The sequence below is a fragment of the Juglans microcarpa x Juglans regia genome, chromosome 1S (genome assembly GCF_004785595.1).
Source record: "Juglans microcarpa x Juglans regia isolate MS1-56 chromosome 1S, Jm3101_v1.0, whole genome shotgun sequence".
Lineage (NCBI taxonomy): Eukaryota > Viridiplantae > Streptophyta > Magnoliopsida > Fagales > Juglandaceae > Juglans > Juglans microcarpa x Juglans regia.
In genome coordinates, this window is record NC_054595.1 from 15,590,326 (window position 1) to 15,615,691 (window position 25,366).

The 25,366-nt window shown below is 35.9% G+C and overlaps 1 pseudogene; it reads right to left on the minus strand.

Moving 5' to 3' along the window:
* Positions 1 to 13,804: 13,804 nt before the first annotated feature.
* Positions 13,805 to 15,508, minus strand: LOC121246109 (annotated as a pseudogene).
* Positions 15,509 to 25,366: the final 9,858 nt, after the last annotated feature.

Below are 25,366 nucleotides of genomic sequence, written 5' to 3' on the forward strand. Positions count from 1 at the left end.
TCTTAACTTACTATCAGTTTACTGTGTATGTGTGATGGGTGGAACTACAATTTATGTTCGTATGTTGGTATATATGCCATGTCATCACATGTTTATCTATTACACGAATTATTCTGTCATGAAATATTTATCTGTTACATAATATATTATGTCTCATGTTACTATCTATTGCAAGTATGCCACATTACGTATGCTATCTGTTACATGTATGTCATGTCACGTAATATTCACTGTCACATGTTATGCAATGTTGCGAAATATTGTCTGTTATATGTTATGCCAAGTTACGAAATATTGTCTGCTACATGTATGCCATGTTATGAACTGTTGTCTGTTACATTTTATGTCACGTCTATCGTCTTACGTTCATGTCACGTTATGCTCCAGGCACTAACGCCGATGGAGCCACAAATTATGTTACATGTGTCCACAACAAGTGTGGCACAAACAATTCATGGGGCCACAACGATTGTGGAGCATGAAGTATGAGGCTACAACAACTGTAGAGTAGGCCCGTGGAGCATGAAGTATTTGGCTGAGAATGCTCAATCATGGGATGTTTATGATGTTGGGGATAGGTCTGAGAATGTGAGAGGTACAGTAGGGGGAGGGGGAAGATACAACCTCAAGGAGGTTGATGATTTGCATGCTAGGATGGCTCTGATTTCTAAGAAATTAGAATCTTTTGACCTAAAAAGGATTAATGAAATGCATGTTTTACCCCCCAAATGCTGATAAATGTGGGATTTGTGAGGACCAAGGGCATAGTACCAATTTATGCCCCACTATATCTGCTTTTAAAGAGGTGCTGTTAGATCAACCTAATACTGTGAATATGATTGTGAAGAATTACTCAGGGCCATTTTCTAACACTTACAATGCAGGTTGGAAGAATCACCCCAATCTCAGTTGGAGAATTGATCAGCAAGCTTCTTCCTCCATAGTACCCTATATGCCTTATACACCACCTCCAGGCTCTTCACATTACCCCAACCAGCCTCATTTTACCCAGAAAAAGAATTTGGAGGAATCTACACAACAACTCACTGTTAACCTCCAAAAATTCATGCAAGGCCAAGCAACCATAAATAACCAAAACTCCCAAGCCATAAATGACATAAGAGGAACACTCACAAAAGTAACCACTTCTTTGAGTGCTCAGGAAAAGGGAAAGTTTCCAGCTCAACCCCAACCCAATCCACAAGGTCAAGGGGACTCGTGTAGCACCCGTATGGTCACTTTATTAATTAAGTTCATTGAATAAGATTCTAAGTTCATGTATTTCACATTGAAGTCATGTTCACGTTCACGTTATTTTCCAAGTTTACATTTATGTTATGTCATGCTCAAGTTCATGTTCTGTTTAAGTTCATGTTCAAATTATGTATATTCATGTTCATGCTATGTTCAAGTTCACGTTCATGCTATGTTTCTAGTCCATGTTATGTTTTAAGTTTAAGTACGTGCCATGTCACGTCAAGCTAAGTTTCAGTTTCAGTTTTAGTTCAAGTTATGTCATTTATGCCATGTTGTATATCAAGTTATGCTATGCTTACTTATGACTTTGATTATGCATTCATGCTTTTACTGCCATGCATGCATCATTAACCTGTGTGGAAATTTCATGTTAACTTGCTGAGATTTGTAATTAAATCTCACCGTAGTAGTCCCAACTACCATTCCCCCCGAATGGTAGGCGATGTGTCAGGATCAGAGCAGAAAGCAGATGATACTCTTCAAATAGTGCTTCCAAGTATAAAAGCAGATTTAGGATATAGTGGGAGTGTCCAAGGTCATTTCCACAGGGATGACTATATCAACATAATTCAGCAAAGTTCCAATAAAATAAAATAAATTCAATCAAGAGGAGTTGGAGTATGGTGGAACAAATTTCATTTTCAAAGTTGATTTGTTCTTAATTTCCGAAAGATCAAGGGTAACTTGAGAGCACTGAATTTATGCAAAATGTGGGATGATGTAGTGGTTTGATAGGTTAAGCAAGGGTTTGTAATTAACCTAAAGAAAACATTAGTATAAAACCAGAACTGCAGTCTTAATGTTTAGAACGAGGTGAATAAGAATACAAAACAACTTTCCAGATCTCATAAATTGAAACTGTATTTATCAAAGAGTGTAAATACTAGGATTACAGGGTTAGGGTTTCCTCTTCCATCAGGTTATAATTGCTGGGTGCATCTGCTTATGCTAATTCAATCAAGAAATTAACACTTTGAAATAAAACACCCGTTATTACTCAGATTAAAAACACCGAAAGAAATGAAACCCTCACTGTATTGTCATCCACATTCATCTAAAGACTCAATGGTTGATGGATCCTTGATTATTTCAAGGTCCTGTTGTGCCAAGAGTCTACAACAGGTCAAGAACAAGAAATCCCTCTAACCCGATAGCAGATAAGGCATGAAAATATAGCAACAAGTTTAGGTTAAATGCAACAACAACAGATAACAATCTGCAATGGTGAGAGAAAACCCTTTCCTCTGCAACCCTAGATATATAAATTAGCCATGAATCATCATGGGTTCAATGATTCGAAAACCCTAGTAGCAAACAAAGAGAATTCCAACAGTTGTTCTGAAAATATAAAACCGAATAAAGATTGTAAAATGTGGTTCTGAACCCCCTTTCTCCTCTGTGCCGTCTCTCCTTTTATCCCTCTCCCTCATCATCTCCTTCCTTCTCTCTCTTCTTACCGTTTCTCTTCGATTCCCATTTCTGCCCTCTGGAGGATGGGATCCTTCTCGATACTTCTTGTTGTAGTGAGGGAAAGCCATAGCAGATTCTTGGATGGCTTTTGAGCTTGGGGCTGGGCCGAAATTTTGATGAGCCTCTTGGGCTTAACACATGGAACTAGGCCTTCTAACCTGTAGATAAAACATTTGGCCCATTAATAGCTAGGTAAATAATGGATTTGTTCTTTTAAACTTGTAAAACCAAAAGTCAAAGCTTTTGTCTAAAAATCTCACTTTTAATCTCAGTTTTTGGACCAATTTAGACTCAATTTACCCTTGTATGCAGATATTTTATTCAAAATATCTCGACAATCAGCAGACATTGGCAGACTGGAGGAGGTTGACTAGACGCCGTAGACGCAACACGGAGCTTGCAGCCTCCATAGTTAGGTCTTTGGATAGTATTCCGACATCGTTAGTCGAGTTACGCAGTTACTCAACCAACTAGCCAAATAGTATATTTTGGCAATGTAATTATGGAGCCAGGTCTTCGTTGTTTTGAGATTACAGTCTTCTGAGACCTGTGTGGTAATTGTGGATGTTTTAAATATGCATGGTTTATGTTTTAACTATTTGGGATATTATAAGTTTGGTGCATAGTATTGCTAAAAAAAAATTATCCGCTACGAATATTGTATAATGCTAGATGCATGTTAGGAACATTGCATCTTATATATCATGAACGGGGGCAGGTAACTTTGTGTTGCATGTCCCGAACCTTCGGATTTTCGTTCGATCCTAAGCGGAATCTGAGGGCGTCACATGCTGCATCTAAATATTTAGTAAGATTGTTAACTTCCGAAGTCGAGGTCTTGGAGGATGAACTGACATTCTTGAAAGAACATCCCAAAGCTCTTACCAAACCAGATTTGGTCCTGAGCACTTTTGTGAATATGTCTATGTCACTAGGAGAGGATTCCTCAAGGGCTGACTGGATCGTAATCATTTTTCCTGCAATTACAACAAAGACACACAATAAGTAACATATTAAAAGAAATGAAAACATAATATGAATTCACATGTTGCATAATTTATTCACAGAAAATAACCTCACTTACATAATTATTTTTAGCGATAGGATCAACCCACTCACCTTAGCGACATAATTATCTTCCATTTCCCTCCATTATTCAGTTGATGCATTTTCAGTCTCTAGAGATCCCTCTTCACGGTATCGTATGCGACGAAAAGAAAAGTTAGTAACTCTTAGGTATCCATGGAAGAGATAACTAGATACAACGGTTCTTAGTTTTTGTTTCATCCTCTTTTTCCAAGTGGCTTCTTCAACGTTGTGATTTTGCCAAAGCACCTTCACTAAATGAATTTTTCGATTCCTAAGTTCCTTTGGTTTCCAATCTATAATCTGAGCAGAAACTTCCTCGTTTGTCAGATTGAGTTGTAACGAAATGTACTCCAGATCTTCAGGGTGAAGATTACAGCGGCTAACTCTATGTTATGGGTGGGGTAATTCTGCTCGTGGCTCCTAAGTTGTTGAGAAGCGTGAGCGACGACACGTTCATCTTGCATAAGTATTCATCTAAGTCTTGATAATCTAAAGGAACTCTCTACAAACCTTTGGTATTGACCAACTAATCCTAAGAAACTTCAGACCTCACGTACATTGTAGGACGCTACCAAATCACTACTGCTTAGATCTTACTAGGATCAACAACTACTCCTTTACTCCATATCTCATGCCTAAGAATTTTACTTAAGCCAAAATTCACACTCGCATACAAACTATGTTCATTTAATCTCGCAAGCACTTAAGCTGAGATGTTGCCTATGTTCTTCTATCTAAACCTTCAATGCCTTTAATTCTAATGGGGCTATACGATATGGTGTTCTATTTGTGGCAGGTTTTAGATTTATAATGGACTCTATTCCCCTATTGGGTAATCTTGGTAAGCCGTTTGTGAATATCAAGAAAATCCTCAACTACATGTATCCCATGCATCTCTTTATACCAACTGGAGTCTTCAATTATCAAACCTAGATAGGTTACATCACTGTTAACGATACAGTTTCTAACTGAGGCAATAGCCTTTACAGTTCCTCTTATCCTACTAGCTTTAGGTGAGTCAAACAAAATCTCTTTCCTCTTGCAGTCTAACTAGGCATGACATTTGGATAACCTATCGATTCCTAATATCAAATCAATCTACCAATAGACTGAAGATGATCATATTTGCCTCCATAATCCTTCCATCTTATTTAGAGGGAAAATTTTAAGGACTCAGGTACACTTGACTATACTTCCATTGGGAATCGTAACTACTACTGTGTACTAAGCAGTTATTTTAAAACCTAATTTCTAAAGAGGGGTATTTAAAGAAGAATACCAGTGATGACTTCCGTCTCTTCATCTACGGGAATCTCCTCGTTCATCTCTCCAGGGGCAATGGGGTACAAACAAGCTTGAATAGGTGGCCTCTGATTGGGCCGATTGTTAGGAGGGTTCCTTCCTCCTTGTCATTTTGAGGGCACTCTTGAATCAGGTGTCCTAACTGACTGCATTGGAAATAAACTCCTAAACCCACTCGACATTCTCCACCATGATTCTTTCCACACTTCTTACAGGTAGCATGTGGAGCTGTCATAATGCCTTTGATCTTACTAGCTCCCTGTATAATCCTTCTTTTGGCATTATTCTCTTCTACAGAGAAAGAAGAAGTCCTCTTTCGCTCAAGGTTAATCTGGGCTGCCATGCTTCGCTGTTCACCTTAGTTATTTACAGCCACGTTAACCAACTCCTAGAAATTGTGGATGCGGAACCCATCTACGTAACTACGAATTCTGGGATGCAGTCCTCCTTAGAACTTATGAGCCTGCATCTTCTCATGGCAATCAAGTGTGGAGCAAACCTTCCTAGCTCCATGAGCTTTGCAGCATATTGCTCAACTAAGAGATTACCTTACACCAACATGGCAAACTCCTGGCCCTTCTAGGTCTTCATTGACTCTGGGAAGAATTGATTGTCAAACTCCTCCTTGACCTATCCCAGGTCAAAATGATGATATTTCCCAATTCTCTTATCAAGAGTTGCCTCTTGGTATCCCACCAGATACCGGCTTCACCTTGAAGCAGATTCCCTGCATACTGTACTTTCTGCTCCTCAGTACAACCATTGATTTCGAAGGTTTTGTTAAGATCTAGTACCCACTTATTGGCTTTCATGGGTCCCTTAGTTGCCATGAAATTAGGATATTTGTATATCAAAAACTTCTCATATGAACACCCTCAGTTCTCCTAACTTTCAACTTGCGGGCATTGTTGGTTTTGCCTCAAGAGTATCTCTTGTTGTTGTGTCATGGTTTCCATCATTTGAAAGATTGCGTTTGCCAAGTCACGTCCTCTATCAAAATAGCAGTCCTAATCTTGTCGGGCATTGGGTCCTTCAGGGTTTCTTTCTCACATTTCACACGCCATCTGTCCTTAATCTTCCAACTCCTGAGATGTATGCGTATCAGACCAAGCTCCAATTGCAGGATTCAAGCCTATGCAAAACTAAGATTCAAACCTATATTCTGGCATAACATTCCTAAGGACATGTGGGTTTACCCAGAGACGTAATTGCTTTGATACCACCCTATAATACCCCTAATCTCAGCTTGGGATGGAACAGAGACTTAGAGCGTTGGGACATGCAACACAAGGTTACATATCCCCGTACATGACAGTTAATATACAATACATCCTAGTATGCAATTAGCAGTATGTAATAATTGTAGCGAAAATAAAGGTGAAAGTATAACTTATGCTGGAATAACTGAAAACATCCCAATTTCATTAGTAATCACCAAGTTCAAAATACAAATGTAGCATAATCTAAAGTCAAATCATCCGCTTCATGCATTCTAAAGCATGAAGGACTTAGCTTATAACATCAGGATTAAATCCAATCTCCTCTCAAGGTCTAGCTCTTCCTCAATTAGTCGAATCTAATGCTCCATCTAGCTCGTCCTCTTTGAGTCTTGATACAACTTCTACCATTCCAAGTGGAATGATAGTGGTCCCATAAAGGGTGAGATTTACTCAAAATTTCAGTAAGTTAAACAACCAACTTGTACAAAGATAAATTAAACATGAAGCATGATAAATATGTAATGCATGAGATGCAAAAAAACCAGTATGCATGTCTCCCATCCACATTCCTTAACATTTTAGAAAAATGGAGACATGTTTTCATTTAGTAAACATTTTTTCCATCATTTTTTAAAACATAACTTCATCATAAACTTTCATCATTATTAGCAATTTCAAATTAACATCATAACGTGTGGTAATGTTACAGTTCCTCATATTCACTGTGGGTACCTGCCGGTGACCATAGTATAACTCACGTTGAAATTACATTTTCTATAAACTCATTTTCAATGCATTGAATATAATATAACATCATAAAAATCATAACGTGTACACCCATCAGCGTTAGGTGTCATAACATGTTGACTTCGCTTCGGTATTTTTTAAAAAGAATCTATTTGAAGCTTGTTAACTTTTTTTCGTCAACCCAACGGTTACCACTCCATTGTTAAACACCCAAGAGTGCATAGAGGAGTTCCATTAGGATAATTCCTCATCCTAGATTTTGGGGTCATGACAAAAATTATTTTCATGCTATATTTGAAAGATGTTTTTCATGACATGTGCATATGTAGCAAGTTTTCATACAAAAATGATATTTATAGATGTAATATGCAAAAATGATGAAAAATATCACATGTAATGTATGTATGCACTCAATGTATCATATAACATGATATTTTATTCTCAAAATGATAATTGAAATATGAATGAACCATTTACCAATAATACATAAATAATCTATCAACGTGTAAGTTAGAGGCCAACTTACAAACTTCCTGAGTAATCGAAAAAACGGCGTAGTAGCTGAAATCAAGTGCGTACTAAGTTAGGATCAATACTTTTATGGTTGAAGTTCAAAATCAAAGGCTTAAAAAATGAGTATTTATAAAAATACCCCCTAAACTCTCAAAAATTGCTGTTAAGGCCTTAAGTTTTCACTAATTGTAAACGAACTCCAAATTTAACCAAAATTCATGGACTTAATAGTTTTGGCATTCTAAAACCATCTTTGACCTTGGATTTTTAAAAATCAAAGTGGAACTTACCCAAACAGTCCCAACCCGTGGCATGCACTCTAGTTGATGCCTAAGTGTGTTTTCAACTATTGATCCCTATGAATGCATACATAAGAGATTTTCTTTAATCACAAATGATCACTAACATATTTAATGAAATAATTAATTCTAATTCTTGGATAATAAAGTTCATCCCAATACTTAATCATGGCTAAGATATCCTAAATCTCCAATTTATTCAAAAGCGATTCATACTTGATGATCAAAACAAGATAGATTTAATACCTATCATGACATGCTTTTAATCACAAAAAAAACCTTCCATAATCATTCTAAGACAATAATAAATCATATCAAATAATGTTTAAGACATGCCATAATTAAATTTTCACTTAAAATCATTTAATTATTCAAGCCACCCTTTAATGACTTGGTTTTGAACTAAGCCTGATAATCTTCTCAAAACTTAATCAAATTTCATACCAATACTTGGAAACAAATCTTGAAATGCTAACTAAGATCAAGAGTAATAAAACTTACAAATTTCATGGTCTTCCAAGCACTCAAGACAGTCTTACTCAAGAACATTCAAGAACTTCCCAAAACTAACTGGATTTCACTCTTTTGATCTCTAAGGGGAGAAGTGCTCTCAAGACTCAAGAAAAAGCTTAGAGCTGAGGTGTGAAGGAAATGAAAAAGTAAGGGAGGTATTTATATGGTTCAAGAGGGGAGGAGACGTTGGCCTTGGTGCAAGGTGATTTGGTGAAGTGGGAGGTGCACAAGTCTGAAATTTTTTCAGCTTGCTTCCATCAGCTTGTGTCATCTTGTGCAGACCAAATCAGTGCCCTAAACCACCATGATTTCACTTCTACAGTTACTACATTGAGCCTAAAGAAAGCTGGTCTGGTTGTGGTGCAAAAGAATAGAAAGAAAAATACAAAATCATCATACACAAGCAAACGGGTTCAATAGTGGTTTCCTTGGGCAGATTTCGATTTTGTGCTTTCTTTGGGTGGGAAAACTGAGTCAAATGGTCAAGATGACCATGAGGACCTCTTATAGATTGGGTGGTGTTGGAGGTGGCGTGGGATGGGTGGCTTAACTATGGCAGATGGGTTGTTGAAACTCAACCAAATTAGTTTGCAACCAACTAGCTTCCTAGGTGCAATCGGTTTGATGTTTTGGTTTGGTTCTTGAAACCAAACTTGTACAAGGCTTGGTTTGGGTTTAAAGGGGTCTCGTGAGATGTTTAAGGACCATAGTGCCCTTGAGAAAAAGGCACAAAATAATGGGCTTAAGGAAAAAACAATCCATGCACTCAAAGGGCACACATGTGTGCCAATTGGTAGAGTTTTGGGGTTTGATATGTCATTTCCTCTAATGACATGTCTGGATGTTTATCTAGAGTTTAAGTATGATCTAAGAGTGATGAAATGAAATAATCAATCAAGAAAAATTTGAATTAGAAGGTTAAGAAAATATTAAACGAAATTAAGTTTCAAAGCATGGCTTAAAGTTCACTAACCTCAAGTATGATGGTTAATGGTCTTAGCCAACTTTCAAAACTTAGTTTGGGTACTTAGGGTGTTATTTGGGTTTAAGGAAACCAATGGTATGACGTATTGGGCTTTTAAGTTGAATAGTTAAATAAACCCAAACAAGGCTTTGGGCCTTATGGGCTTAAAAGGGCCATGTGTGTAGGTTTATGGCTTATAGGCTCTTGGGCTTGAATGAGAGGAGCCTCATTTCCAAATTTTTAGGGTTGAAAAGAAACTTCAAGATCCACTAAGATGGGCTTGAAAAGATTTGACTTGTCCTAATTAGCCCATCACATTCTACACCAAGTTTGGCCCAAAGGCCTTAAGCCTTCTATACCTTGGGCTTAACTTCTAAGTTTCTACAACAAAGACATATATCCTTATAACTCTCAAATTAGTCTAGGGCTTATGGTACCTATTCTTAGCTCACCACATCATTAGAGAATTAGAGGCCTAAAGTCTTATGTCCATCGAATAAGGCCTAGTGTCCATCGAGTTGGGCCTAATGACTTTACTCTTACTAAGTTAGACCCAATGACCTTGCATCCTTTTCATTGGACTTATTTTCTAGTGTCCACCAAGAAAGGTTTAAAACTTTATATCTCCCAAGATGAGCCTGAGACTTTTTAACATCTTAGCCTTAGCCCATCACATCCTTAATGTATTAGGGCCCTAAAGTCTTATTGCCTCTCCTATGACTTTATACTCAAAAAGCTTGGGCCCTTAATAAACCAATCTCTTGGGCCTTCCTAAGTCCATCAAAAAATTTTACGCAAATTATTTAGCTAATAAGGTGGCAAAATATCTAATATGCCACTTGTCATTCTGACATTGGTCTATTGGCACCCTTCCTCAAAATTAATTAAGTACTAAAATTTTTTCAAAATAATACTACTAAACCAATCAAGATCCAAAAATCTTCATTTTCCTCAAAAATAAATATTGCACTAGAATCTTCTAATAATTCTACTAAACCCAAAGTATACGGTTCTCTTACCAACTCAAATATCCAAAATTATTCTTATTCTAGAATAGTTCAACTCCTAATTAAGTAGGATTAAGGTTACTAAGGTCAAGGCCTAAGGAGCTTTTTAGGCGAAGTGTTACACTAGGAGTGACCAAGATCGGATCGATAAGAAGAACTCCTTCAGGCAGGTACATCTCCTCCATTTTTTCTGCATGTTGCATCTAATTGTTGCAACAAATATGGATCATGTGGGACATAATGCCACATTTAGCCAGACTCGAGCATAGTTCCTTATATGAGTGGCACGTAGGGAGCTCATCGACTTGCCACTACGTATATTTGAGAGGATCCGTTATGAGGCAAACGTCATATCCACGGACAACCTCCCATATGGAGTCCTCATTACCAAGCTATTACTGGCCCAAAGTGTGCAACCCAAGGTGGAGGAGTGGATGATAGACCATATGAGCCCCATCGACATTACCACACACCACCGGAGCATTGGACAGGGGAAGCGGCATGCTCGACATCAGCTTGGCCCTGTACCAAATTTTATTCCTCCGACCTAGTTTGAGCCCCATGTTGGGAGTACTAGTTAGCCGCCGACGGGTACATCTATGGAAGGTGTGCGACCAGCTTGGGTTGATGCGCTGGTCTCAGATATTACTGTACATATCGACCGAAAGATCGCATCAGTAGAATAGAGTGTTAAAGATTTTGTCACCGATGTTCTCCATCAGATAGATATCCTAAACACAAAGGTCAACACATTGACGAACGCTTTTAATAAATATGTAACCAACACGTTATGAGTATTTTGTACTTTATTTTTATCATATGTAATGAATAATAATATTTAATATATCTACTATTTTTGAATTTCAATTCTCAATCTTTTTAATGTTAGCTTATACAACTTTAATATTAAATCACTGCATTTCAATTCTCAATCTTTTTTAATTTGAAATATCCAACTTTAATATTAAATTAATTAACGTTCGAACGTTGGTGCCAAAAACTTTCACGTTCGCACGTAAATAGCCTCTACGTTCAAATGTTCAGAGAACATTCTAACGTGGATATGTATACGTTCGAACGTGATGGAATTTCTCATCTACTTTCAGTGATAGTTTCCACAAACTGTCACAGAAAATACTTTTTTGTGACTGTATTTTTTGTGACGGTTTGAGCACTGTCACAATTTACAAACCGTCACAAAAACTAAATGTATAATTACCCAATCCTTATCTATGGTAATTATATAATGTATGATTTATGATCTATATAAGTCCATTAAATTAAAATATTTCCAACACCTTGTGCTCAAATTTTTGCATTTTTGAGCTACTTCCTTCTGCATTAGCCAACAGTTTCAGCAACTAGTCCTTGATTTCCAACATATCATTTCCAAGCTTTTTAATCTTGTCCTTGTTAGGAGCCATCCTCTTATACCAGTTTGATAGATCCCTGGCCAATATGAGATTACTCTGTTAAAGAAAAAGATGGATTATCTTAATTAAGATCATATGTTCCACTTCGGGTGGGAACCAACCAGCGTACGTACAATTGGTACTGTTCGAAATAATTTACAAGTTTTTTTTTTCGTAGTACTGTTGGAATTATTGCAGCTTTGTGTTCCAAATTTTGCCTTTCGCTTTCATCAGGAAACTTTTGACATGAAGATGACACATACAGCGTTTTGATCGCGTTTTGATCATCATCTTAACCGAAGACGGTGAGACGTTGCAATCACTATTAGGGCACTGCAACGATTGCCTCATGTGAGAGATCAAGTACTATAACTGGGCCCGGGGAAGATATTTAGATCAGGAGATCAACGCGAGTAGGAAAGGGGAATTTATAAAAGAAATTATGGTAGTGACTCATGCCATGGTTGTAGCTAAAGCTAGGAAAACACCAATATTAATATTTAGGGGATGTTTGGAAAAAATTTCTACCTCATCCTATTTCATCTTATTTTTTTTTTAAATATTATTTGAACACAAACGCTATCAAATTAATCATTACAACTTTTTCAAACTAATCATTAGGACAACTTTTTCAAACTAATTATTACAACTTTTTCAAACTTTTTAATAAAAAACAAAAAATAACTCAACTTTTTTGAATCTCAAAATAAAAATAATATTAAAAAATTATATAATTCTAACAATATTTTAACTTTATAATATTTTTTATTCAAATTATTTTTTCTCATTTTTCAAAACTCAATAAATAGTTAACTGAAACTATTTTACTATTATTCACAAATCATCTTATTACTATTCACAAAATTCTAATATTATCTCATTCCCCAAGCATCGATTTAAACTAGGGATATTTCTATAAAAAAGATGTGGCATTGAAGTGATCTTTGGATTCTATTCCTAACTGATGGATTTCATCAATTTAAAAACTAGTGAAAAGTATTGGTGGAATGATACTAAAGTTGTGCCTCATCCCTAACATTTCCTCCATAATGGTATATCTATATCTCTTTGAGACTAGGGTTATAAATGAACCAGTCCGTACGATTGCTTGCTCGATATTTGCTCGGCTAAACTTGAACTGAGCTCAATTCGTGAAAAAAAAAATCTCGTCGTGAAAGCAGAAACTCGCTTGATTAGTAAATGATATATACTTGATTAAACTCGACTTGACTCGGCTAAGACTCGTTAGGGTTCTCTTGTTCATGCCCGACTCGGCTTGTTAGCTCGACTCGATTAGAGCTCATCCTTAAATCAGTGAATATATATAATTTATTTCTATATATTAGTATTCTTATACACACACACGCACAAACACATATATATGCTTCTATACATATTAAATTTAATAGCACAAGCATAGTTACCTTTATAATTAATTATATAGTATGTAACTTAATTACTTATGCCTAGTCATTTATACCTACATATTGACTATAGTTCATAATTCTATGTTAGTACATATTTTATAATGTGCAATTTAGTATATAGGACTTGGTAGTTTCATTATATACTATAATGTATAACCATATAAGAAATGTATTCATAAATATGTTATAATTTTATAGTTCAATATAGTTTATATATTAATTGTACAAATTTCATTAGATTTTTTTTTTTTTTTTTTTTGTAATTTGATATTTTTAATTATTCAATTCATTCAAAAAATATATATAAGAGTACAAATAAAACTCGAGTAATAACTCTACTTTGCTCGGCTCGGCTCGACTCAAGCTCAGGCTCAGGCTCAGGCTCAGGCTCAGGCTAAGGCTCATTAAAAATATAAATAAAGATTGATAAATAACTTGACTCGGCTCAAGCTCATGTTTGATCAGCTCGAACTTGATTTGGCTCGACGAGCTCTCAGCTCGACTCGAATCAGATCAATTACAACCCAATTTAGGACAAAACAAAATGTAAAAGTATGTAATAAAAAATTAAGCCTTTCTTAATGGCACCGTAATTAGCACTCTATTCATGTCATATAGCTAAATATACTTGAGGTGATAGGTATTAATATACATAGTGCATCAATTATAGAAAATAATTAAGGTGATAGGTATTAAATATTAAGACAAATATTACGAATTCTAATTTTCGCTTATACATGTAGATAATAACACATGAAATAACAGTAATTAACCTTATTGCTTTAGTTTTTCTAGAAGAGCAACCTTGAGACTTTCTTCAGTATTCAATCCATCGGGAACCCTAACCACCACATCTTGAAGCATGAGCTCCTCCACACACGAGATACTCGCATGGAGGACTTGGACCTCTAGGTCACGGAGAGCAACCATTAATTGTGCTGTCGGGTAATTACAATTCTCCGAGTGAACCCTAATGATGGCATCGAGTCCTATAATCTTGACTTCAACCTTGAGCTCGAATTCGCTTGAGTTAGACCTAGTGATCTGGTTGACAGAGGTGGTGGCGGTGGTGCTGCTTTGGTTGTCCATGCTATCAACGTGTTCTAACTTCACGGCCTCCTTAGGCTTGCTTTGAAACTCCGATTCCAACTCGTCGATCTTGGTCTTGAGCTCATTGATGTACGACACAGCGTCTAACAGCAGAGATGCCTTGTCCATCCTAGACACGATGGGTACCACTGCTCGCAGCTCGTCGAACCAGTGGTTCATGTTCTCTCGCCGCTGCCGCTCTGTCTCGACGTGGTTCAACGGCGTGTCGCAGCCGGGTTTAGGTTTCCTACCTTTTTTCTTGGGGTTTTCTTCTCTATCATGTTCACGAAGATTACTGGACGATCAGAATCAGAGACATGCTCCGAGTGAAGGTATGAAGATTGCCCACCATTGATGCAGTCTTTCTTTGCTTCTGTCACTCCTTCCTTTTCTAGTTGATCTGAGTACTTGTCCTCTTCTTGAATGCTGTTAGTTATGCCAATATCTGCGAAAGAAATGTTTCGGTCAAGAAACTGAATTGGAACTAAATTTGGGCTTGGTTGCCTAGGTACCAAGCCAGTGAGATCCCTCCCAAATAAAGACTTGGCTTGCTGGACTAAGCCACGGTTCTCTCTGATAATTATCGGAGAACCCATTTCGAGAACTCCAGTTGAGGTTGGGATACAAATAAAGGTCTCAATCCCATGCATTTGAGCTTCTTTAGCTCTCTCACAGTTGTAGAACTGGAGCTCGTGGCCACCGGACAACCACACTAGAGAATCAAAAGCGAAAGCCTTGCCGGGCATACTATCCCCGACGGAGAATGAACGAGTTAAAGACATTTCGTAGAAGCATTCGACATCTGTGAGGTCGGCGTTTATGTGGTTGTCATCACTAACTTGGCGGTTTTCACCAACCATGGGCTGGATGGTACTACCCCTCGTGGACTTTCTTATTTCGGTGTGTAGCATCGAAATGACTGGGGGATAGGTGCTGGTGTTTGAGAATTTAGGGTCTGTGTCTTTGGTATTGGCGCCTTGGAAATGACCGTCTCCCCAAGCCAAGAGGAGGTGGCCATTATCGTTTTGTGTGGTTTGCCACAAAATGGCGTATGCCCACCAGTCTGGTTGGCTTTGGAGTATGAATTGGAGCCTTTGTTGAAGGGTTAATGATGGGTTTCTTGGGGCAAAGAAACTGGAAATGGGATTATGATCAGGTCCTCCATGCTTTTGTTATGTAGAATATGTAAAGAGGCAGAGAGGGGCAAGGAGGAGAAATTGTGTTGGGTACCGTGGAAGATGTGAGAAAGCAGTTACATATAAAGGGAGCTTGATCAAGATGACTGTTTTCTTTGGGGAACGTGACAGGAGGGAGAAGAGGTAAACCTAAATAAATAAGGATTTACATTGTTATTATTTTTTCTTACACTTTATATTTATAATTTTTTAATAAAAGGTAAGATATTTTTCATAAGATATATAAATACTTTTTTTAGGTTATGAAATATAGGATACTGAATATTGATTGATAAGAAGAATTTTTTAATAAATAAACAAACAAGCATTTTATTTTCTTTCCTCGAGCAATAAACATAAATATATTTTAAGTACATAAAGTAATTTAAATTATGTCACATCTATAAGAATAATAATAATAGTATCCTTCATTTTAATTTTTTAATCACTAGTAATACCGACTAAAGTATCACAAATTAAATAGTTTCACAAGATAACCATATAAATAAAAAGAATCACATTTTTCCTTCTGGATAAGCTAGAATTAACAAAAATTAACAGTACTGTTGGATGAGAGATCCCAACAAATACAACACAGAAAAAAAAAAAACAATATATATATATATATAATATTATGTAAAATAAAACAAAAAAAAAAAAAAAAAATGAAACCTCAACGTTGTGGTCTATATTTCCTCGAGGAAAAAGTTGCTTTGATGGCGATTGCATATGCCGAACGTAGGCCTCCCTCTGTCCGGCGATAAATAGTAGAGACCCACTTTTTTTACCTTTCTACCTTTTGCCCAAATGACCTTAAAGAATTTCTCAAACACATCCGTAGCACCAGAACGGATGTGAGTGAAAGGGAGAAGGGAAAGCGAGAAACGCGTGGAGGGTACTATGATGTGAGTGAACATTGTAGGGTCAACTGTGTACGAGATAGCCACAAATTGGGTGGTCAGAAATTGCCACAACAAAAACGTGAAAGGAAAGCGAAAGGCGGAGCTAGCGACAGATGCATGCGTTGAAGTGCAGGAGATGATAAGATGAAGCTCAAATTTAAATACATGATTCATGTGGTTAAGATAACAAAATTTGTGTGTGGTCTACATAATTTCTATTAGGGTGAGCCCCTACTTAATGGAGTCAGATTCTTTTAAATCTGATTTTGATTTTGTCAGAGTTTTCGACTTAGTTTTGATTTGATTCCGACTTCGACTTGTCAGAATGGAGTCGGATTTGGGTTTTCAATTTTTGATTTTTTTTTAACTTTATATTTAGCCCATTTTAAAAAAGAATTTTTTGTGAACTTTCAAATTTCAATTTTTACAAAAAATTACAAAATGATAAAACTAAATCATTCATTGTTAATTTACATTTATACTAATATCTTACTTATTTTTATTCTAGACTTATATTATAGTGTTTAATTACATGTTATCATATTATAGTATTATATATTATTTTTAGTGGGAAAAATCATTGCGAATCCTTAAGAAAATAGCTTAAATTAGAATGTTGCTAAGTCCTCTCTTGAGAGAGTGAGGTGAAAGTTTTCTTTGTCAAGGCAAAGAAGTTTGTCTCTTAGGTTGTTCCTATAGAGTTTTTTGCATGGCTGATCCACTACAAGAAATCAGACTTTTTTCAGCATTCAAAATCGTCGCAAATACCCATACTAATCGTTGCAATTGATTATTTGCAGCGATTTTTAATTCACTGCATATTCGACAAAATTAAAGTGTCATTTTTTATCAATTTCAACGATAAGAAAAAATCGTCACGAGAAACTATTATTTTCGGCGATTTTTGTCCACCACAATTGTAAAAAAAATCGACGGAAATGACCTTTCCGTTTATCATTAAATCGTTGAAAAAAGTTAATTGCGGCGATATATATCGTCGCAAAAAGTGTTAAAATCGCCGCAATAGTAGTTATTTTTACCAGCAATTTCAGTTATCGTCGCAATAATTCATTTCCAGCTGGGTAATTGTCGCCCAAAAACAGCATTTCCTGCGAGTAAAGGTCGCCGCAAATAAGTTTATGCGACAAAAAATGTTTGCGCCGCAAATACTGTTTCAGAAAATTAAAAAAAATGCACAAAACAGAATACATAAAAAAATATAATACACATCCTAATTATATTCAGTACGAAATTTCTGGATGGCCACACAAAGCTCAAGCTAATTGCAATTTAACATTTATATCAAACAATAATTAAGTACTAAATAACAAAAACACCTAAACAAGAAAGAGAGTGAATGAGAGAATAAAAAGCACCTTGATTTAATATCCATAGCACTGGTTTGCCGCTGCAAGCCTGTAGTATTACCCTCAATTAGAGTTAGGCAACTTCTTACAACTCCACGGCAAAAAGTAACATTCTTACAACATTCTTGGAAGCTGTAAATGTTACTTTTAGAGAAAAGCACTAAGATCAAACAAAAGCAAGATCTTTCAGCTTGTGAGCTCCCAACACAAGCTAGTAATTTAAGTTAAAGTCTAGTATTCAAGCAACCAATTAACTAACTAAATCTAAAAACTACAAAACATTGGAGAAAATCTAAAAGACTGAAATACTCAAGTGAGAGCAGAGCAGGTGCATAAATCTAAAAACTGCAAAACATTGGAGAAAATCTCATTAAATATAATCAAGAGTTACTTGTCTTACTTCTGCTACTGCTCCTTCTTCTGTCGATTTTCTTTCGTTTTATGCACATTAGAAAACTGTATTAGCAGCAGTAAAAGTCTTCGCCCTTAAAGACAAAAAAAAAAAAAAGAAAAGAAAAAGAAATTTACGATTGTTTGTTAACATACCTTGATTATATTCTCAGTTTTCTCCTTCTTCTTCACTTTCAGAAGCTGAAAGGCCTCATGCTTCTGAAGTTTCATCTGCTCTTCCTCTTCCTTTATGAGGTTGACAGCTTCTTCATCTTTCTTCTACTTGGAAGCTTCCATTTCTTGCAAATACATTTCCTTATTATTCTTTGTCACCTATAAGTTTCAAATAGTTCAAGAATAATGAGACTTGAGCTAAACAGGAATTTAAGCCATGATTAATTGGGGCACAAAATTTTATTTTTTCATGTTTTAAGACTCGAGTTTCAAATATTTCTCATGTTAATAATGCTTTTATTTTTTTTTTAAAGAGAAAAACGATCTAGAAAGTAGTCATAATGAAGCATAGAAAAATATAAGCTTGTTTGGAGAATGATATTTTAAGGTATATAAAACAACATCTTAGTTGCATAGATCCATTTGAAAACTATATATAAATAAACTACTATGATTAAGATAATCAAGGTTTGCAGTTGAAGTGTTGAACATCTGGTCAAGTCTGACCAACACATGCTAACCTGAAAATCATTAAAAAAAAATTAGAAAAGATTTCTTCTCTGTATTGTTTTCTATTATGCTTTACTTTTCAAACTTTTTGGAGGTAGGCCTCAGCTGATTATAGTGGGAAACTCCTGCCACTAACATTTACCTGTTCTTTCTCTAGGGTCCTAACAAAGCCCAACCAAACCAAAGAAGAGCAAAAAACAATCAAAAATCAACAAGACAATTTTGACATTATTTATAGCAAGTCATGTCAGTTCTTAAATTTATTTTTTGTAAAGTCTATCTAAACCTAGCATTTGATCTCTTATTGAATAAATATGTCATCACGAGAATATACAGTGGCTTGGTAATAGCTAGCATGGAGTGTGAAAAGAGTTTAGATTCAGCTTCAACATATGAAAGGTGGAAACAAAGGCCACTGAAGCAATCTTAGAAGAGTTATTATACTTACAAAGTCAATGTGTAAAAATACAGCTTCCACATCAGGTTAATGTGTTTAGTATGTCAAGGTGCAGACTAAAAATTAATTTTTCAGATGGAACTTTCAAAATGAATATTGTACACTGCAGTAGGCTCACATATGGCTTCTAAAATTTTAAGGTGTAAAATTAAATCATGAACTCTTTTAGCTCCTTGGAGAAACATGCTCCCTTGTGCTTTCTTTACTTATAAAAAACAGCTGTAAGAAACTATTATTTCGTGAAATTGCATCACTTGTTAACAGAAGGAATTCTAAGCCCTTTTTAAATAAAATAAAAAATAAGCATTTTATAATGATAGGCATATATCCAATTTATATCCTCTTCTTGATGTTATAAAACCAAAGCATGAGGTTGCAGACCAAAGAAAAAGGACTCCACAGAAAATTTTACATGGCAGGAAAATAGTGCAGCCTATCATATTTAAATATCTAAAAATATACAAGAGTTCATTTGTCATCCATTCCAACCTTCATAGATATATAAAGGAGCGAGAGAGGGGCAAATGCAAAACAGAGTTTTTGAAGAGTCAAACATCCTTTGACGATCCCCACCATCTATTCACGAGGCTTTGTCCACATCTACAAGTCATGAAAACCAAGTTTCAAGACCAACATTCACATATAGCAGAGAAATAACGACATGAGTTGCATAAAAAATATATAATGTGACCCAGACTACAGATCCTCAAAGTTACATTAGCTTTCAAAACTAGCGTCAACAGGGAGCTAGGAAAAGAAGAACACCTCCATTTTCAAAACCACAATCTCTAGTTTAAAAGATGATTATAAAGAACCGATAAAATAGATAAATCTATCGTTATATAAATTATCTTTGTATAGTTCAAGAATATATTGTCAAAAGAAAAACTAAAGTTCAACAAAAAATAAAACCAAGTTTTCTAAAAAATAAGGTAAAAAAATTAGAGATAATACAAGAAACTTAACCATCAGAAGTATGGATAATCAACTTCCTACTTCATTTTCATTGGCCTAAAGACAATAAAAATGAAATAGCCATCAAGTGGTGAACTCATCAATGCTACAGGGTAAAGTATTACATGCACAGAAAACAAATATCATCACCAATACTTAAGTGCCTCGAGAATATATGGCCCAAGCCTTATATTCTGAGTCTCTGGCTTCCATGACATCCCTGCAGATCTTATAAACTTCTAAGAATGGTGACATCATAACACTAAACAATCTAATATATATTACATCATCTTATTAAAGTTTGGGTATCATCGGTTCTCTACCTTCTCATTAGAATCCTTTTATTAAAGTTTGGGTATCATTTTGCCCAAAAAGTTGGGGCCTACAAATTAAAGTGTATGAAAAGTCAAATAAATCTAATTTGAACATAAAACTTGATCTTAGAAGATTGTACTAGAATTAGCCAATACAAGTACCAAGCCCACACCTAATTTGCACATGCAGTAAGCGCTGTGAGAGAGAAAGAAAGTTGACTGAATAATTGAGAGAAATTATAATATTATTCAATGAACTTTAATTCAGCCAAATGAGACTGATTATTTTAATTTACAAGCTTTCTAGTTTTTATGGCAGAACTTGGCCTGGTTAAGTGCTTGTTTTCTGTTTCTGCTATTATTTTAGTAATTAAGATCCATGGCATAGTTATTTAAGGTTGCATTAAAATAAAACTCATCTGTGCAGCCTATTTGAATAAAAGATCAAAGTAAACGATGAATCAGTCATGATCAGTAGCAGCAGGTCATGTACTAACGTGAAGACTTTTCCTCTGGAAGGAAGGATATAATATCTATATATATATATATATATATATATATGAGAGAGAAAAATAATAATCATTGTTGCTTAGTCGACTCAACTTCCTATATGCACCGAACGCCATTCTCTCTTAACATGCTGCAGCTTTGAGCCCACCAGAAGAACAAGCTGCACACAAACATGTAGAACCAGATGGCAAGACATTTACATGAGGGGAACTCAGAGCTATGTGATGTTGACTTTTTATGCTTTTTTTCATTTGGGAATACACATCTATTATACCACCTTAGAATGTACACATGTATCAATCAGCCTAGAAGTAACTGTGAAAGCTACAAATAAAAAATAAAAAAGAGAACTTACAGCAATAGGAATGATTGCTATCCAGCAATAGAGATTTGCACAACCACACCCATGGCAAGCCGTATGATAATAAAACAAGACTCTTTATGGAAGCATGACCTAAAACCAAATTTATACTGTAATTTGAAACAGAGTTAGTACAGGAATTTAATAAACTTACAGACTATGGTTGATGCTAAAAAGAAAGAAGAAGTATAAGTTGAAGAAAAACTCAAGAGACTAGGGGCTGCAAATTGCTGCTGTTATATTCTGTACAAACCAAAATCATGAAAAGCACAGTACTGTTATAAAACTCATAATTAAAAGGAGATCAAATGGTCAAATTATAATCAGAAGATCATAATTCAAGTTTATTTGTTGGCACCATCGGAGTTGCGAACTACAATACCTCATGAGTTATAATATCAAATCAATATAATGTCAAACTTTTTTTTTTCACATTCTCTCATACATAGAGAGATTTGAAAATAAACAAGACATAATAAAACAAGCAACTATAATTAAACTATAACTCAGTTTATTTTCAGGTAATGAAGTTCTATTTGCGGAAAAGAAACGTTGTATTCCCTATCACTTGGCATTCCCTTTTCTTTTCTTTTCTTTTTAAAAGAAACTTTGTTTCTCTATGTTTAATAGTACCTATAATGAGAGAAAATTAGTGTGATTTATTAGTGTTAAACAAAGTTGAGAAAATTAGTGTGATTTATGAATGAATTCTTGTGTATTCATGGTTTTCTAAACGTTGAATACACAATAATTTATCAGAACCCATCATTAAACAAGAAAACATTCATATTAATAATGGGAAAATCTTATTCATGTTTTCAAGTTCTAACAAATAAAAATAAAATCTATCTTCATATATCCCTTCTGCCCCAAACTGGAAATTAGACATCAAGTTCATCAGAACGCACCAAATCTAGGTTCAAAGCCATAATTGAAAAATGCATGGTATCAACAACCCATATAAGCTTTAATTGCCGCATATTTTTTTACGGCGACAATGTTCACGGCAAATATCCTCAATTGCAGCAAGATTTTCTAATTGACAGAACTTTAACACCGATACAGTTTAAAAATATTTGTTGCGGCGACAAAAATTGCCGCTAAAGATGGAAAAGTCGCCGCAAAAAATGCAGTCTAAATTCTCTTCCTCATTTTCCCAACTTCACATTGGAGATTGAACGGCGACTTGAAAATCGCCGGAAATAAGAAATATTTGCAGCGATTTCTTTTGCGACGATTTTAAAATCACTGGAAAAGGCCAAATTTCTTGTAGTGTGAGAGTGATCTTTCTTCCCTTTGGGAAGGACTAAAGTTAACTGAGGAAGAAAAACATGTCATTACTATTTCTTCAGAGACTTTCCAAGTTTCGAAGGCTAGAGGACAACATTGTGTTTTGCCATTGGTGGTGGCTGACAGAGGTGTAAATAAGGAAGGTTTTTATTCAACTATGTCCCAAGTATGGAATTCTAAAGGGTGGATCAAATTCAATGAATTTGGTGATAACCGTTTCCTGGTAGATTTTCAAAATATGGAGGATAAGAAAAGAGTTATGGAAGGTCGACCCTGGTTTTTTGATAATGGCTGGTCTCAGTGCATGATTTTGATGGTTGCCAAGCAAGGCATGATATTGGCTTCAAAACTGAGCCATTCTGGGTGCAATTACATAATCTTCCATTTGCAGGGATGAATGCTGATATTGGTTCTCAACTAGCGGCTGGAGTTGGACAGGTGTTGAAGGTGGATGTTGATAAGGAAGGTATGGGATGGTGTAAGTTTCTTCATGTTAAAGTGTTGCTAGACATTACCAAGCCATTGTGTCATGGCAATTGGTTAAATGTAGGTGATAGAATGCAGTGGATAGCTTTTCGATATGAGAGACCAAAAAACTTTTGTTTCAAATGTGGCATTATCAGACACGATGGTGGCAGTTGTCTTAAGGTTGATGCTGGTAAACCTTCTTCAAGTTCTAATCAATTACAATATGGTGCATGGCTCAGAGCACAACCAATGATGTTTTCCCTTGTGGCTGAGAAAATGTATGGTGGTGGTGGCTCTCATGGTGGTACTTCATCTCAGAGGTGGAGGAAACCTCCTTCCCTAATGGTTAGTGGTGGTGATAACGGTAACATTAATGGCAAGGAGTGCAGTTAGTGGCATGGGGAATATTCAAGGTCCACCCTGTCATAAAACTATTATGGAATATTTTGCATCTTTATTTCAGGAGGATGCAGTTTCCCATGTGGCACATCAAGTCATCACTCCTCCAAGTAAGTTACCCTCTACTCCTTCAATGGATTCTTTGAATTTTGTTCCTGGTATTAAGTCTAATTCTGTGGAGGGAAAGAGAGTAACTCGTGGGAAAGCCTATCATAATAAGCCTCATATTTCTTTTGTTTCTAAAACTTCCAAACTTGTTGGTTGGAAAAGGAGAGCTCGAGGTGATAACAGTTCTAGTTCATCCCATATGGATACTAGTGTGGGTAGAAGCAAAAGGGGAGTTGTTTTATCTGACAGAGGGGGTATGGATCAACAAAGTTCTAAGAAGCAAAAGGTTCAACTCAGTCCGTCCTGTAAAGGATCAAACACAAGGATCATTGGTGGTGGCTGCTAAGCAGCCCCACCAACTCCCATGAGTTGCCTAAGTTGGAACTGTAGAGGGCTTGGGAACCCTCTTACAGTTTGTGAGCTCGGCCATTTGGTCAAAACTAAGGTCCCAATTTTTTTATTCTTTTATTTTTACGGAAACTAAGTGCAAGAGAAGTAAAGCTGAGTTGGTTAGAAATTAGTTGGGTTTCAGAAACAGTTTTGTTGTGGATTGTTTAGGAAGGAGTGGAGGTTTAGCTTTCTTTTGGGATGACCTATATGAGGTTGTGTTGGATACCTATACTCAATGTCATATTTCACTAAGGGTAACTCATAAGGAGAATAGTTCCAATTGTCTTTTGATTGGTTTTTATGGAAATCCAGTTACAACAAAGAGATCTGAGAGTTGGAGGTTACTTGCTGCTCTTAAACCTTTTAATAATATGCCATGGATTTGTTTTGGTGATTTTAACAAAATCATTAAACAAAATGAAAATTTTGGAGGCCCTAACATACCTTACCAATAGATGGAAGACTTTATAGAGGGTTTGCTTTCTTGTGACTTTAATGACCTAAGTTATCAGGGTGGGAAGTACACTTGGTGTAATAATAGAGAGGGAATTGCTTTCACTAAAGAAAGGTTGGATCGATCTTCGGGAAATTCAAGTTGGATGCTGCATTTCAATGGCACTAAGGTTTATACTCTTGCTATTAACACTTCATATCACAGTCCAATCTTCATTGAATTTGATTCTAGAGACCATCTTAATAGTAGAGGCAACAAACCTTTTAGATATGAAGCTAAGTAGGTTTTAAGAGAAGAATGTACTGATGTGGTGAGGAAGGCTTGGCTGTTTAATTCCCCTATTATTAATACTCTTTTAGACACTTCAAGGGCTCTGACCAGATGTAAGGAACAATTGCAAAGGTGGAGTTTAACAGCTTTCAAGGGACAAAAGCAGCTTATTAGCTCAAAGTTGCAATTGATAAAAAAAAACTTACTCAATGATAATCATGGGACTTTTGGTAATGAGATTCGTGTGCTTAAGCATGAAGTTAACAAGCTGCTTGAAGAAGAAGACCAGAACTGGAAGCAGAGGGCTAAGCAACAATGACTCAAGGAGGTTGACAAAAATACAAGCTTTTATCACAAATGTGCTAGCCAGAGAAGGAAGACTAATTTCATTAAAAAAATTACAAAGATGGATGGAAGTGTGCTGCATTCTTCTACAAAAATTAGTTATGAGTTCTAGGATTTTTTCAAAGACTTATTTACTTGTCACAACCCCGCCCTGACCTGGGACGAGGCCGTGACCCTTACTTGTTCATTCCCTATCATATCTGTATATGTATACCTTAT